Source organism: Hypanus sabinus, chromosome 30 (genome assembly GCF_030144855.1).
Source record: "Hypanus sabinus isolate sHypSab1 chromosome 30, sHypSab1.hap1, whole genome shotgun sequence".
NCBI lineage: Eukaryota > Metazoa > Chordata > Chondrichthyes > Myliobatiformes > Dasyatidae > Hypanus > Hypanus sabinus.
In genome coordinates, this window is record NC_082735.1 from 8,097,585 (window position 1) to 8,115,912 (window position 18,328).

An 18,328-nucleotide genomic window follows, 5' to 3' on the forward strand; every position below is an offset into this window, starting at 1 on the left:
ATCTTGCAAGGACTGTTACACAGCACCCAATCTAGCATTGTCTTTTCCCTAGTGGGCTCAACCACAAGCTGCTTTAAAAAGCCTCCTTGCAGGCATTCTACAAATTCCTTTTCTTGGGATCCAGCAACAATCTGATTTTCCCAGTACACCTAAAGATTGAAAGCCCCCATGACCACTGTAACATTGCCTGTTTCATGCCTCTTCTATCTCCCATTATAATCTGTATGCCACATCCTGGCTTCTGTTGGGAGTCCTGTATATATAAGGATCATTTTACCCTTGCAGTTTTTGCAGATTTGTTTGACTCTTGCAGAAATGTGTCCAGGTACTTGGATTGGAAAGGATAAGGCCAAATTCAGGCAATTTGTATTAGTTTTGATAGGCTTCTCCATCAGTTGGACAAGTTGGGCTGAAGGTCTAGTTTCCAATCCATGTAATTCAATGACTATAAGAGTCTGTACACTGCACCCCAGTTATTAGGGATTTTCTTGTTGTCCAGTTACTGAAAGTGCCAGTAACAGACTCAAGTTTCTGAGGATTCACTTGTCATGACTCCAATTAATGGGGATTCCCTTATGATGTATTCCAGTCACTTGGGATTCCCTTATGATGTAGTCCAGTCACTTGGGATTCCCCAATGATGTATTCCAGTCACTTGGGATTCCCTTATGATGTAGTCCAGTCACTTGGGATTCCCTTATGATGTAGTCCAGTCACTTGGGATTCCCCAATGATGTATTCCAGTCACTTGGGATTCCCCAATGATGTATTCCAGTCACTTGGGATTCCCTTATGATGTAGTCCAGTCACTTGGGATTCCCCAATGATGTATTCCAGTCACTTGGGATTCCCTTATGATGTAGTCCAGTCACTTGGGATTCCCCAATGATGTATTCCAGTCACTTGGGATTCCCCAATGATGTATTCCAGTCACTTGGGATTCCCTTATGATGTAGTCCAGTCACTTGGGATTTCCCAATGATGTATTCCAGTCACTTGGGATTCCCTTATGATGTAGTCCAGTCACTTGGGATTCCCCAATGATGTATTCCAGTCACTTGGGATTCCCTTATGATGTAGTCCAGTCACTTGGGATTCCCCAATGATGTATTCCAGTCACTTGGGATTCCCTTATGATGTAGTCCAGTCACTTGGGATTCCCCAATGATGTATTCCAGTCACTTGGGATTCCCTTATGATGTAGTCCAGTTACCTAGGATTCCCCAATGATGTATTCCAGTCACTTGGGATTCCCTTATGATGTAGTCCAGTTACCTAGGATTCCCCAATGATGTATTCCAGTCACTTGGGATTCCCCAATGATGTATTCCAGTCACTTGGGATTCCCTTATGATGTAGTCCAGTTACCTAGGATTCCCCAATGATGTATTCCAGTCACTTGGGATTCCCCAATGATGTATTCCAGTCACTTGGGATTCCCTTATGATGTAGTCCAGTCACTTGGGATTCCCTTATGACGTAGTCCAGTTACCTAGGATTCCCCAATGATGTATTCCAGTCACTTGGGATTCCCTTATGATGTAGTCCAGTTACCTAGGATTCCCCAATGATGTATTCCAGTCACTTGGGATTCCCTTATGACGTAGTCCTGTTACCTAGGATTCCCCAATGATGTATTCCAGTCACTTGGGATTCCCCAATGATGTATTCCAGTCACTTGGGATTCCCTTATGACGTAGTCCAGTCACTTGGGATTCCCCAATGATGTATTCCAGTCACTTGGGATTCCCCAATGATGTATTCCAGTCACTTGGGATTCCCCATTGATGTATTCCAGTCACTTGGGATTCCCCAATGATGTATTCCAGTCACTTGGGATTCCCTTATGACGTAGTCCAGTTACCTAGGATTCCCCAATGATGTATTCCAGTCACTTGGGATTCCCCATTGATGTATTCCAGTCACTTGGGATTCCCCAATGATGTATTCCAGTCACTTGGGATTCCCTTATGACGTAGTCCAGTTACCTAGGATTCCCCAATGATGTATTCCAGACACTTGGGATTCCCCATTGATGTATTCCAGTCACTTGGGATTCCCCAATGATGTATTCCAGTCACTTGGGATTCCCTTATGATGTAGTCCAGTTACCTAGGATTCCCCATTGATGTATTCCAGTCACTTGGATTACCTATGAACACAAGAAATAGAAACAGGAGTAGGTGATTCACTCCCTCAAGTCTGCTTGAGCACTCAGTAAGATGGTTTCCCTCTGATCTGAGAAGCACACCTTAGCTCTGTAACAAACCTAACTCCCTCAATTCCCTTAAAAACTATCAGTCTCAGACCTGGGTATAACCAGGGCCCCAGCCTCCAAAGCCTTCTTGGATTAAGAATTCTGAGGAGGACAACACTTGGATGAGGACTCCTATTCTCATCTCCATGCTGAATGGCCAACCCCTTATCTTGATACATCATAATCAGGGAAAACTTCGCCCCTCCACCTGTCCTAGTATGCTCCTCAAGAATTTTGCAATTTTCGGTGAGAACACTTCTTTTTCTCTGTTACCTGCAGAGATGATCAGTCTCACCTCATGTGAAAAGCCCAGGGATCATCATCATCATGCCAGGAGTCAGTCTGATGGATCTATATTCAGCTCCTTCTATTATGTCCTCTGCCCTGATGACATACACTGGAGTGTATGTTGTGTTCTCCAACTAATGGGGATACCCCTATAAGGTATCTAATAATCAAAGATTGCCCAATGCATTACTGTTTAGAACATAGGACACAGAATATAGAACATTACAGCACAGTACAGGCCCTTCAGACTGCAATGCGATATCAAACCTTTAATCTACTCCAAGATCAATCTAAACCGTCCCTCCCTTGTAGCCCTCCATTTTTCTCACATCCATGTTTCTATCTAAGAGTTTCTTGAATGTCTTTAATGTATTGGCCTTCACCAGCACCCCGGTAGGGTTATTCCACACATCCTTCATTCTCAGTGTAAAAACTTTTCCTCTCATATCCCCCTTGTAACTCCCTACAAACATCACATTAGCCATTTCTGCCCTGAGAAAAAGTCTCTGTCTGTCCACTCTACCTATGCCTCTTATTGTCTTACACACTTTGGTCAAATCTCATCTCATCCGGCTTCACTCCAAAGGGAATAGTCTTAACTTGCTCAACCTTTCCTCACAAAACATGCTCTCTAATCCAGGCAGCATCCTGGCAAATCTGCTCTGCATCCTCTCTAAAGCTTCCACATCCTTCCTATAATGAGGTGACTAGGATTGCACACAATATTCCAAGTGTGGACTAACCATGGTTTTACAGAGCTGCAACATTACCTCATGGCCCTTGAACTCAATCCCCCACTAATGAAGACCAACACACCATATGTCTTCTTAAAAACCATTTCAACTTGCGAGATAACTCTGACAGATCGATGGATGTGGATCCTGAGATCCCTCTGCTCCTCCACACTGCCATTAGCCTTGAATTCTGCCTTCAGATTGGATCTTCCGAAATGAATCACTTCACACTTTTCCTGCTTGAACTCCATCTTGCCACTTCTCGGCTCAGCTCTGCATCTTCTCAAAAGTCCTGTTGCTAGCCACAACAACCCTTCACACAATCCACAGTTCCGCCAACCTTCGCGTCATCTGCAAACTTGCTAACATACCTTTCCACTTCCTCATCCAAGTCTTTTACAAGAATCACAAGGGTCCCAGTGGATTGCCACTCATCACCGACCTGCAGGTAGGGTTACCTTCCTGACGTAGGCAGATGTGACATACATTGGAACCTATGTTGTGGCCCCAGGTTGATGGGGATGCTCCTATATGTATCTAATAATCAAAGATTTCCCTATGTTTACTTGGGATTATGCAGGGGATTTCTTGCCACTTGATATAATAGAGAATTCCTTATAAATATTATTGTAATTGATCATTTTCTTTGTGCATTCCACTGACGTGAGAGTTCCTCCTGGCATGTTGTGGTAATTTATAGTGTATACCAGTAATTAGTAAGCCCTCTCCAGAGTATTGTTATAGTGGTTGTTTCTCTTCTATTTTATTTCTTCTGGCCCTGCTCCTCAGCAATTCAGTTTACAGAGCTGTAATTCATGTAGATTCTTTTACAGAACCATAGCATTGTTGGTGATCATCTCAGAATATTTTACAATTTTTAGGGACCATATGACCATAAGAAACAGGCCATTCAGCCCATCGAGTCTCTGCTCCACCATTCCATCATGGCTGGTCCCAGATCTCACTCAACCCCATACACCTGCCTTCTCGCAATATCCTTTGATGCCCTGACTGATCAGGAAACGATCAACTTCCATCTTAAATATACCCATGGATTTGGCCTCCACCACAGAGTATTCCACAGACTCACTACTCTCTGGCTAAAAATGTTCCTTCTTACCTTTGTTCTAAAAGGTCACTCCTCAATTTTGAAGCTCTGCCCTCTAGTTCTGAATAACCCCTGCCATAGGAAACATCCTCTCCACAGCCACCATATCAAGTCCTTTGAACATTCAATGAGATTCTCACCACCACATTCTTCTAAATTCCAGTGAGTACGGGCCCAAAGCTGCCAAACGCTTCTCACATGCTAACCTCTTCATTCCCAGAATAATCCGTGTGAACCTCCTCTGGACTCTCTCCAATGACAGCACATCCTTTCTGAGATATGGGGCCTAAAACTGTTGACAATACTTTAAGTGCTGCCTGACTAGTGTCTTGTAAAGGCTCAGCATTATCTCCTTGCTTTTATATTCTATTCCCCTTGAAATAAATGACAACATTGCATTTGCCTTTTTTACCACAGACTCAGCCTGAAAATTAACCTGCTGGGAGTCTTGCACGAGGACTCCTAAGTCCCTCTGAACCTCTGATGTTTGAACCTTCTCCCCATTTAGATAACAGTCCGCACTATTCTGCTCCTTTTACCAAAATGCATTATTGTATATTTCCCAACACTGCATTCCATCTGCCACTTTTTTCCCCATTCTTCCAATTTGTCTAGGTCCTGCTGCAATCACATTGCTTCCTCAGCACTATCTACCCCTCCACTTATCTTCATATCATCCACAAACTTTGCCACAAAGACATCAATTCCACGATCTAAATCACTGACAAACAATGTGAGAAGCAGCGGTCCCCATACTGACCCCTGAGGAACACCACTAGTCACTGGCAGCCAACCAGAAAAGGCCCCTTTTAGTCTCACTCGCTGCCCCCTGCCTGTCAGCCATTCCCCTATCCGTGTCAGTGTCTTTCCTGTAACGCTGTAGGATTTTATCTTGTTAAGCAGCCTCATGTGTGGCACCTTATCAAACACTTTCTGAAAATGCAAGTAAATGACATCCACTGTCTCTCCTTCGTCCACCCTGCTTGTTACTTCCTCGAAGAACTCAAACGGATTTGCCAGGCAAGATCTCCCTTTACAGAAACCATGCTGACTTTGACATATTTTATCATTTGTCTCCAAGTACTCAAACCTCATCCTTAATAATATATTCCACCATTGAGGTTGGGCTGACTTGCCTATAATTTCGTTTCTTTTGCCTTCCTCCCTTCTTAAAGAGTGGAGTGACATTTGCAATCTTCCAGTCCTCCAGGACCATGCCAGAATCAAATGATTCTTGAAAGATCATGACCAATGCATCCGCTATCTCTTTAGCAACCTCTCTCAAGACTTTGGGATGTAGTTCATCTGGTCCAGGTGACTTATTCACCTTAAGACCTTTGAGTTTGCCAGCACTTTTTCCTTTGTATTAGCAATGACGCTCACTCCTGCTTCCTGACATTCACTGGCCTCTGGGACACTGCTAGTGTCTTCCACAGTGAAGACTGATGCAAAGTTCATCTGTCATTTCTCTGTCCACCTCACCAGCATCATTTCCCAGTAGTCCAGTATCATCTCTCACCTCCCTTTTACTCTTTATATAACTGAAAAAATCTACCAGATTTTGTAAAGCCTCTGCTATCGAGTTGTTCATTTGGTTTGTTATCTAAAACACTTATAAACTTCTATAAAGGCACCTTGGAGAATATTCTGACCAGCTGTATCACCGTCTGGTGTGTGTGTGGGGGGGGGGGGTGGGGGGGGGCTACTGCACAAAATCAAAGTAAGTTGCAGAAACTTGTAAAATTAATCAACTCAATCATGGTTACTATCCTCCATAGTATCCAAGACATCTTCAAGGAGCGGTGTCTTAGGAGGGTGGTGACCATCATTGAGGGCCCCCACCCCACCCAGGGCATGCCCCCTTCTCGCTGTTACCATCAGGAGGGAGGTACAGAAGCCTGATGACGCACACTCAATGATTCCATAACAGCTTCTTCCCCTCTGCCATCGGATTCCTAAATGGACATTGAACCCACAAACACTACCTCACTACATTTCTTATTTCTGTTTTTTTGACACTACTTATTTAAACTAACTATTTAATACACATATGTCTACTTAATGTAACTCCGATATTTTTCCTCTGTATTTATTGATCATTGTACTGCTGCTTTAAAGTTAACGGATTTTACAACACATTCCAGTGATATTAAACCCGATTCTGATTGTTCAAACAACAACACACACAAAATGCTGGTGGAACACAGCAGGCCAGGCAGCATCTATAGGGAGAAGCACTGTCGACATTGTTCCTCCAACCTGAGTTTGGATTGATTTTGACAGTAGAGGAGGCCATGGATAGACATATCAGAATGGGAATGGGACGTGGAATTAAAATGTGTGGACACTGGGAGATACTGCTTTCTCTGGGGTCCACATCCCATTCCCATTCTGATATGTCTATCCATGGCCTCCTCTACTGTCAAAATGAATCCAACTCAGGTTGGAGGAACAACACCTTATATACCGGCTGGGTAGCCTCCAACCTGATGGCATGAACATTGACTTCTTTAACTTCCGTTAATGCCCCTCCTCCCCTTCTTACCCCATCCCTGACATATTTAGTTGTTTGCCTGTTCTCCATCTCCCTCTGGTGCTTCCCCCCACCTCCTTTCTTTCTCCCAAGGCCTCCCGTCCCATGATCCTTTCCCTTCTCCAGCTCTGTATCACTTTTGCCAATCACCTTTCCAGCTCTTAGCTTCATCCCACCCCCTCCGGTCTTCTCCTATCATTTCACATTTCCCCCTCCCCCCACTACTTTCAAATCTCTTACTATCTTTCCTTTCAGTTAGTCCTGACGAAGGGTCTCGGCCCAAAACGTCAGCAGTACTTCTCCCTATAGATGCTGCCTGGCCTGCTGTGTTCCACCAGCATTTTGTGTGTGCTGTTGTTTGAATTTCCAGCATCTGCAGATTTCCTCGTGTTTGCTCTAATTGTTCATGCTGATTAGGGTTTCCTTACAGAGAGGATCTTGCAGCTATAGGGGATACATTAGAGAGTTCTGCAGGAACAATTCCAGAATCTACAGACTTTGGATAATCACAAACACCTGACACACCGAGACAGCCCGTTCACATCACTGGGAAGTTGATCTTCAGTATTCATTAGCTTTTGAGCTCATCAGCATCTCTTCTAACGTCTCTCTGCTAATGCCCCCTTTCACCAGTTCACACTTACTGTGGGTTCTATAAAAATATCTTTGTAGAATTCTGCTTTTATTAGAACTTCCTTTCTAGAGCTGCATAGTTGCTGGGGAGATTCTGTTACAGGATGCCACATTCAATGAGGATCCTCTAACAGAATTCTGCAGAAATGGGAGATTCCACTGTTGTGCGCAATAATTGCCACCATTTCCTTCAGAGTTTAGCTGTTATTGCAGTTTCCAGTATTGTTCTCATTGGAGATTTTTTTTTTGCAAAGTCAAGCAGATACTATCGTTTGCTCTTCAGAGTTGTGCAGTGGATAGGGATTCCCTGAAGCATATTGCAGGTAGTTGGATTTGTCTTTTAATGTGTCCAAATATTGGTGATTCATAACATTTGCTGCAGTTGTCCTAAATTCCTTGTAGTTTACTGGTATCCTGTTTTCCCTTTATTTTAGAGATGACTTTCTAATGCATTTCAATGTGTGAAATTTCTCTTGCAAGGTCTTGGGTATTGTGTTGGTGCAGTGCACATTCTGGGTATTTCCAGACCGTATTTTCTAGTGTTTAAGGATACCACCTCCCTCTATTGTGAACTCCTGTTAATGAAGTTTTCTTTACAGTTTAATCCATTTAAGGGAGATTCAATTAATGTGGAATCCTCTTATGGATCTAAACCAGTAATTTATTAAGAGCATAATGTTTGGCAATCTGTCCTGATAGCAGAGTGGCTAAGATGGTAGAACAGCCGTCATTATTGGCCCATGGGCAAAGGGTGCCAATAGTTAATGAAATCTGCTGCTCTTCTGCTATAGAGACAGAGACAGAGCCCCTAGTGTGGTGGGCTAAATACTGTCCTCTGAAATACAACCCATTGCTGCAATGGACGTGGATGTTAAGGATAGGCAATAAAAGATGGACTTCCTACTGATGTCTGTGTCTGTGCACGTCAATAAACCCTGCTCTTTTACCCATCAGATTTCTGAATGGATAATGAACCAACCCATCAACACTCCCTCACTATCTTTTTGCATTACATATTTAATTTCATTTTCTGTATGCTATATATTGTCATTTATAGAATCTTTGTGCATTGCACTGTGCTACGACTGCACTCCCAGTAATATTAAACACATTTCTGATTCACTTGCAGTGATTTGGATTTTCTTCTATTGGATATTAGTGGTTTTGGATCTCCTATTAACTTCCGGTAGTTATCAATATATCTTCAGCAATGCGTTGCCACTAACGTGGCTGCTAATATCAAACTGCGTCAACTATTTCTCTCGCATTCTACCTCTTGCACCTTACCTCTCTCCCTGCACTGCCTTTCTCTGAAACCGCACCTATGTTCTGCATTCAGTTACTGCTCTCCCCTTTGTAATACTGTAATGTATAGCAGGGTCTGTCTGCCTGGCATGCAAAACAAAACTTTCACTGTATCTTGATACGAAACGAGCTATAGATTACTTTTATTTGTCACATGTTCATTGAAACATCGAAACGTACAGTGAAATATGTCGTTTGTGTCAGCGGCTGGCTCAGCCCGAGGATGAGCCGGGGCAAGTGTTGACGTGTTATTGGCACCACCCTAGTATGTCCATATTTACTGACCCTGACCCTAACTCACAGAACATAGAACATAGAACTGTTCACCCTCTGAATGGTCAGTCAGCTAGCTAGGCTCATTACTCAGCACCAGGTCCAGTACAGCCTCTCCTCTCATTGGTCCAATACAGTCTCTACTCTCATTGGTCCGTTCACATATGGATTTAAGAAACCTTCCTAGATATACTTAACAAATTCAGCCCCATCTAAACTCCTTGCACTAAGAAAGTCCCTGTTTATATTGGGGAAGCTGAAATCTTTCATGACAACAACCCTATTATTTTTACACATTTCCTTAATCTGATTACATAACTGTTCCTCAATGTCGGGGTGGCTACTGGGGTCTGTAGTATAATCCCATCAGTGTGATTGCACCCTGAGTTCGACCAGATGAATTGTGTGTTTGGAATATGGGAGGAAATGGGAGCACCCGGAGGAAACACACAGAGCCATGAGGAAAATCTACAAGCTCCTTACAGACAGCAGCGGGAATTGAACCCAAGTCTCTCAGGCTGTAAAGCATTGCGCTAACTGCTCTGCTACCGTTACGTCCTATTATCATTATTGATAATTTTCTCAAAGTAATCAGCTGATGGGGATCCTAATTCTGAGTAAATAGTGAAGGTGATACTATTCAGTTATTAATGTTATTAATGAGTTTCATATCGAGAGCTGCATATCTTGTAGATTTAATTGTTACTGGGATTTCCTAACTTTGCACCTCAATATATAAACCTGTTCTTGAGATATTGTGTATCAATTTATTAATCCTGTTATCAAGACCTAGGCTATAAGATATATCCTGGAATACAGAGTAAAAGATCTCAGAATCGGGATCAGAATTAGGTTTGTTTTCAGTGATGTAAAGTTGTGAATTTGTGGCATCCATACTGAATCAGAATCAGGTTTATCATTGCTGACAAAGCGGAATGTCGTGAATACATTGTTTTGCAGAGGCAGTACAAAAATGCTATAAACTGCAACAAGAATAAATTAAACAAACAAGAAAGATCAAAACACGACGATAGTGATCATGGGTTCATGGACGGTTCAGAAATCTGATGGCGAAGGTGAAGAAGCTCTCTGTGAAACTACAGTCTCCTGTACCTCCTTGTTGATGTGAGTAACGAGGAGAAATGTCCTGGATGGTGAGGGTCCTTCACGATGTCTGCTACCTCCTTGAGATACTGCCCTTTGAAGATGTCCTTGGTGGGGGAGAGGGCTAACACCCATCATGGAGCTGGCTGAGCTGACAACCCACTGCATCTTTTTCCACTGGAGTGACAAATTACTATCACTTACAGTATTAAAAACACAAATAAATAAGTAGATCGAAAGAGTAGTGAGGTAGTGCTCATGAGTTCATGGTCTGTTCAGAAATCTGACGGCAGAAAGGAAGAAGCTGTTCCGAAAATGTTGAGCGTGGGTCTTCAGGCTCCTGTACCTCCTAGGAAGAGGGCATGTCCTAGACGGTGAGGCCCCTGAATGATGGATACCACCCTCTCGAGGGACTGCCTTCTGAAAATCAAATTTCAAACTTCGAAGTGAATGCATTGTCAAGTATATTTTAGCATTTACTACCTAGAGGTTCATTTTCATTTCCAGTTCATGTTCAAGTTTAATTGTTATGCAACCATACACATGAATGCAGTCAAATGACATAGCATTCTTCTGGCCAAGGTGCAAGACACAGAGCCAAGTCACACACAGCACACAGCACATAGAGCACACATAGTGACGATAGCAGAGAAACATCCAGTCACAGGATATAGATATACATTAGCCCTAGTCCCTGATAGTCACAGTCTGGAGCAATCACAAGCTATTGGACATGGCCTGGAGATTTATGTTGCATGGGATGTTGTCCTGGGACAAGCATGCAACAGTTCTCATTATGTGCCATTGCAGTCGCAGACAAATGCAATCCAACTTCTCTTCCGCCATGCCAACACTGGAGGGCAGCACCAACGAGAGGTGCCAGCCCCCAACCCAGCATGGACTCAGCTCTCTCCCACACCAGCTCCGGTGGGCGGCTGCAACAGGCAACTCTGCAGCACAATTGCCTGCTCCATGCAACAACTGAGGCTGCACGGCACTCCCAGTGATCCAGATCTGCAGTGCTTGTCATTACTGATGTCTTGTGATCACATTAAAAATGTTTGTTGGGCAGTGTATCACCCCGCTGCCTTCCTCCTTGTGTGGCCACATGGTAAACAACAGGACCAGCTCTTCTACCATCAAGCAAATCACCAACAGAGAAATAAAGAACAGCAGAGTATTATGAAAACCATACATAAACAGTCAAAATTGAAAACAACTGCTGTGCAAAGGGAGACAAACTTTGCAAATAAAAATAATACCGAGAGCACCAGTTATAAAGAGTCCTGGGAAGTGAGTCTGGAGGTTGTACAATCCACTTAGAGTAGTGATCAAAGTAAGTATATTATTAAAGGGCATATATAACCCTGAGATTCATTTTCTTGTGGGCGTAACACAATAAAATCAATGATAGACCGTACCCAAAAGGATAAACAACCAGTGTGCAAAAGACAATAAACTGTGTAAATACAAAAGAAGAAAACAATAAATAAGCGTTTAATAATGAGAATGTGAGATGAAAGGTCCTTGAAAGTGAGTCTGTAGGTTGTAGGGATAGTTCAGTGTTGGGGTGAGTGGAGTGAATGTTTCCCCTCTGGTTCTAGAGCTTGATGGTTGAGGGGTAATAACTCTTCTTGAACATGGTGGTGAGAGTCCTGAGGCTCCTGTGCCTTCTTCCATATGGCAGCAATGAGAAGAGATCATGACCTGAATGGTGAGGATCTTTGGAGATGGCTGCTGCTTTCTTGCGAAAGCATTCCATGTAGATGTGCTCAGTGGTGGGGAGGGCTTTACCAGTTATGGATTGGGCCATATCCACTACTTTTCATAGGATTTTCCATTTAAGGATATTGGTGTTTCCATATCAGACCATGATGCAACCAGTCCATATACTGTCCACCACACATCTATAGAAGCCTGTCAAAATTTAGATGTTATGCCAAGTCTTTGCAAACTCCTAAGGAAGTAGAGGTGCTGCTGTCCTTTCTTCATAATGCCACTTGTGTGCTGGACCCAGGACAGGTCCTCTGAAATGATAACACCAAGGAATTTAAAATTGCTGACTCTCTTCACCTCTGATCCCCCAATGAGGACTGGCTCATAGACTTCCAGTTTCCTCCTGTAGTCAATAATCAACTCCTTGGTCTTGCTGTCATTGAGTAAGAGGTTGTTATTATGGCATCACTCAGCCAGATTTTAAATGCACTTCCCATATGCTGATGTCACCACCTTTGACTTGGCCAATGACAGTGGTGTCATCGGCAATCTTAAATATGACATTGAAGCTCTGCTTAGCCACACAGTCATAAGAACAGACCGAGTAGAGCATGGGCTAAGCACACAGCCTTATAGTGCACATATACTGATGGAGATTGTGGAGGAGATATTTTTGTCAATCCAAACTGACTGGGGTCTGCAACTGAGGAAATTGAGGATCCAATTGCACAAGGAAGTATGGAGGTTTGGATTGTGAAACTTACTGATTAGCTTTGAGGGGATGATAGTATTGAATTTTGGTCAATGAGGAGCATTTTGACGAAGAGCCAACGAAATGGCATCTTCTATCATAATTTTCATTTCATTTGAAATTAATATATTCATTTGGTGAATGAAGTTATCCATACTGGTTCAGCAACCTGATGGCTGTAGGTTAAAAACTGTTTCTGTTACACTCCACTGTGACAAGCTGAATCTTCGTAAACTTCTAAGAAAGTAAAGGCATTATTGTTCCTTTTTTGTGATGACACTTACGTGCTGGTTCCAAGACAGGTCCTCTAGACTCTTTCCACCTCCAATCCCCAGATGAGGTCTAGCTTCTTCTTCCTATAATCAATAACTATTTTTTTCCTGTTTATGTTGAGTTTACGTACCTTTCAACCAGATTTTCAATCTCCTTCCTATATGCCGATTCATCACCACCTTTGATTTGGTCAGCAGCAGTGGTGTCATCAGTAAACTTAAATATAGCATTGGAGCATAAGATAAAGCGTGTAGGATGGGGGGGGGGCTAAGCACATAGCTTTGTGGTGCACCTGTGCTGACGGTGAGTGTGGAGGCGCTATTGTTGACAATCTGTACTAATTGGGGTCTACCAGTGAGGAAATTGAGGATCCAGTTGCAGAGGGATGCATCAGGGCCTAGACCTTGGAGCTGAGTGATGAGTTTCGAGGATATGAGCTATAGTCAATGAAGAGCATCCTGTCTAGGTGTCCAGAGCTGAGCGAAGAGAAAATGAAATGGTATATCGCGTTGACCTTTTGTAATCAAATTGGAGCAGATCTAGGTTACTCCTCAGCCAGAAGTTGATATGCTCCATGAGTAACCTCTCAAATCACAGTGGATGCAAGTGCTACTGGACAATAGTCATTGATGCAGGTTATCATGTTCTTCATGGGCACAGGTACCATTGATGCCAGTGGGCACCTCCAACGGCTGGAGCAAGAGGTTGAAGATGTCCATAAATTAGCGTGGAGGATTGTTCTAGGTTGCAGCAGGACAGTGACAGGATGCAGAGCTTGCTGAGAAGCAGCACATGGAGTTCAATCTAGAAAAATGTTGAGTGATTCATTTTAAAAGGTCAAGTATGAAGGCAGAATACAGGGCTAATGGCAGGATTCTTGACAGTGCCAAGGAACAGAGGGATCTTGGGCTCTATGTCCTTAGGTCCCCCAGTGTTGCCACACAAATTGAAAATGTTGTTAAGAAGGCATATGGTGTGTTAGCCTTCATTATGCAGGGAACTGAGTTCAAAAGCTGTGAGGTAATGTTTCTGCTCTGTAAAACACTGTTTAGACTACACTTGGAATAATGTGTGCAGTTCTGGCTGCCTCATTACAGGAAGGGAATGGAAGCTTTAGAGAGAGTGCAGAGGAGATTTACCAGGATGCTACTTGGACAAGAGGATATGTCTCATGAAGATAGTTTTACTGAGCTCAGGCTTTTCCCTTTGGAATGAAGCAGGATGAGGGGTGACTTGATCGAGGTATACATATAAAATGCTGGAGGAACTCAGTAGTCCAGAGAGTATCTAAGGAAAGAAATAAACAGTTGATGTTACGAATGAAGGGTCTTGGTCTGAAACGTCGACTGTTTCCATTGATGCTGCCTGGTCTGCTGAGTTCCTCCAGCAGTTTGTGTGTGTTGAGACAGTTGATGTTTCTGGTCAAGACCCTTCATCAGGACAGGTGCGTTTATGACTGATAGAGGTCTGTAAGATGATAAGTGGCATACATCAAGTGGACAGCCAGCCACTATTCCCCAACGTGGAAATAGCCAATACAAGGAGGCATAATTTTAATAATTTGAAGGTGATTGTAGGAAAATATATCAGAGGTAAGTTCCTTACACAGAGAGTGCTGCGTGTGTGCTACGCCCCGCCGGGGTGGTGACAGAGGCAGAAACTGAAGGGGCACTTAAGAAACATCGTAGATCGACACATGGATGACAGAAAAATGGAGGTCTAAGTAGGAAGGAAGGGTTAGGTTGATCTTAGGGTAGGTTTAAAGGGCAGCACAATACCTGTACTCTGCTGTAATTTTCCATATTCTTTGGTGACGTACCAAATCAGTGAGATCTAAGAGTGAAATGTCTTCACCAAGACGGTGATGATCCTGTAGGAATCCCTCCCACAGAAGGAGGAGGACGGCAAATCATTGAATATATTTGAGAAGGGAATAAACAGATTGCTAGTCATTTAGGGTAAAAAGGCATGGAAGAAAAGAGCAGTAATATTGAGATAATTCACCGTAAACATATTAAATGGCAGAGCAGCCTCGAAGAGCAAAATAGCCTACTCCTGCTCCAATGTTTTGCTCTCTCTAAGTTGCTATCTCCACGCTCTGGTGTTTGGGGATTGTAATCTCCATTTACGGAGATTTCCTTACTGCTTAGAGCCATAATTGGGCTCTCCCTTGTAGTATGTCCCAGATATTAGAACTTCTCATAATGAAATCCAGCTGCTAAGATTTTCTCATTTGGCACTGCATTGGTTGAGGGATTCCCTTACAGTGTCCCTCATTTATCAGGAAATCCCTTCTGATAGAGTCCAAGTGTTGGGAATTGTGCGCCACAGTTGTTTGAAAATCCTCCTTGTGCAGTGAATTTATTCGTACTGCACTTGAGCTACCGCAAATAACCTCACTGAATACTGAAGTTGTAGAGTTATTGATAACTCCCCCAGAGCAATCGATAGCATGGACCAGGTGGCTGAAGAGCCTGCTTCTGTGATGTCTGACTTTATGACTCTACCACCTGAAAGAGTACTGTAGCAAACACGAGGAAATCTGCAGATGCTGGAAATTCAAGGAACACACACAAAATGCTGGTGGAACGCTGCAGGTCAGGCAGCATCTATAAGGAGAAGCGCTGTCGACGTTTTGGGCCGAGCCCCTTCGTCAGGACTAACTGAAAGGAAAGATAGTCAGAGATTTGAATGTAGAAGGGGAGGACAAAACGTCGACAGTGCTTCTCCTTATAGATGTTGCATGGCCTGCTGTGTTCCATCAGCATTTTGTGTGTGTTGTCAGAGAAGTACAGTAGTCAGGATTCCATTAACTGATTGGATTCTCTTTCACATTGTGCAAGAAGCTTTGTATAACTCCTTCATACAGTCATCGTGTATTCTTTTCAGAGAGTGCCAGTGTTTACTGGAGAGCGGTTAAAAATATAGTGTTGTACCATGGGTTTGTGCTATGGAGTTGAACATTTAAAGGAGAATCTGTAATTTAGATGGTATGAGATTGATTATTTAATTGTGTTGTTGCTCAATAAGCTTTCAGAAGGCTCAGGTCAAGACAGGATATTTATTGAGGAAGTCCAGTGACGACTTGATTTCCAGTAAGCTTGGATGAATGTATCTGGTTATAATGATGTACTGTAATATTTTGATAATTGATTGAGTCGTTTGAGAGCTGTGTGACACTGCATTATTACAGATTGTTTATTAATGATACATTCAGTCTGGGAAATTATGATTTTTGATCTTTGCCAGGGTTCTGTTCATCGTAGTTCATGACCTTGCATGGGTGATCTAAACAGAACCATTTATGGAATTTGCAGATGACGTGAGCATTTGTGTAAAACTGAGACGGCTGCAAGTTTGTTTTACGAAATTGGCAGGCATTAGTTATTGCAAAGCATTGCATGGCGCTCATGAATCCAGACAACACCAGAGATGCCCAGTCTATCTATAGACATCCAAATGGAAAGTGGCCAGTCACTAAACGTGGTCTGGGAAGCACAAAGCACAAGTGTGACATAGGCAACAACACATTAGATTAAGCAATACATTTTAATGGTCTGATATAGAAGCATTATACTACTAAAGCATACACAAATGTTTGAAGGTGACAGGTCAAATTGATAAGCCACTAAAGTCATATGTGATTCTTGGCTTTATAGCATAGAGACATGAGGACAGTTTTATGGCTCTAGGCCTGTACTCATTTGAGATTAGAGGAATGGGGCGGAGGATATCATTGGAACCTATTTAATATTGAAAGGCCTAAACTGAGTGCATGTGAAGAGGATTTTATTTATATCGTGGGGGAGTCTAGGAAAGAAGGCACAGTCTCAAAATACCAGGACATCCCTTTAGAACAGAGGTGAACAGAGGGAACTTGATGACGGTGAGGACAATATGAGTGAGGTTATGTTCTGGAGCAAACAGACCTTCTAGGTGAAGTAAGGATTCACCTGTGAGTCTGTCAGGGCCATCCATTCTATCTGGTGCTCCCGGTGGGGCTTACTCTACATCAGTAAGATTCGAAATAGATTGGAGGGCCGCTTTGTCGAGCACCTTCGCTCCATCCACAACAAGCAGGATCTCCCTGTGGCCAACCATTTGAACCCTAATTCCCATTCCCAATCTGACACGTTGGTGCATGGCCTCCTCTGCTGCTAAGATGAAGCCACTCTCAAGTTGCAGGAGCAACAACTCATATTCCGTCTAGGTAGCCTTCAACCTGACCATCGATTTCTCTAACTTCTGGTAATTTCTCTCACCTTCTCTCTTCTTCCATTCCCCATTCTGACTCCCACTTTACCCCTTCTCCTTCCCTGCCTGTCACCTCCCTTCAGTTTTTCCCATGGTCTACTCTCCTCTCCTATCAGATTCCTTCTTCTTCAGCCCTTTACCTTTATAAAATACTGCATTCCACAGCTTCTCCCTTCATTCCCCAACCCTCACTCATCCATCTTATCCCTCACCTGGCTTCACCTATCACCTCCTAGCTTGTACTCCTTCTCCACACCCCTCCTTCGTGTTCTGCCTTCTTCCTCCATTCTTCCCAGTCCTGATGACAGGTCTCGGCCCAAAGCTTCAACTCTTTATTCCCTTCTATAAATGTTGCCTTCCTTGTTGAGTTCTCCAGCATTTTTGTGTGTGTTACTCTGGACGATAAATAGTCTCCTAGGAATATAATAGACTTGAGGTCTGTTTTATCAGAGGAGATAATCAATCCTCTTTTAAACAGGTTGGTTAAATTAGCAGACACAAAAGAATCCGTTAAAGCGCTCTAAACCAATATAACCAGCTGTTATTCCACTTTGCTATCCCATGTTATTCTTGAAAGCCAGTAGCATCATATTGATTCTACAACATGTTTTTTTGCCCACTGGCGTTGGGAAAGAGGCCAGAGAGTCCCAGCAGTGATGGCCCAGTGCCGCACTCTGAGTGAGGGGCATTGTCCATGATCTGCACATTCGGAGGGTGAGAGCAGAGGTCTCCCCGAGGCTTTCGGCATGCTGTTCCCCAGTATTCATACCCGACATATGCACTACAGCAAAATCAGGAGCACACAGCAATTTCTGCTCACAGGTTGGCCCGACTCAGCAAAAAAAAAGACTAATTAGTTTTGTATTGGTGAAAATGCAGCGCTTTCATGTACGGTCGGAAAGAAAAGATCTCATCAATCCAACTCTGATTTTTGTCTGGTTTCAAATGTCATTGTGTTCTTTTCTTACTTTCGCTTCATTGCACTCAGGGGGTACTAAAAGAGAGAGGCTGCCAACACATTTTAAAGGTTACCTTCCTAACGTCCAGCTGACTGGTGTGGTATACCTACCAATCAGGGGGTTCCAACAGGCAGGAATCT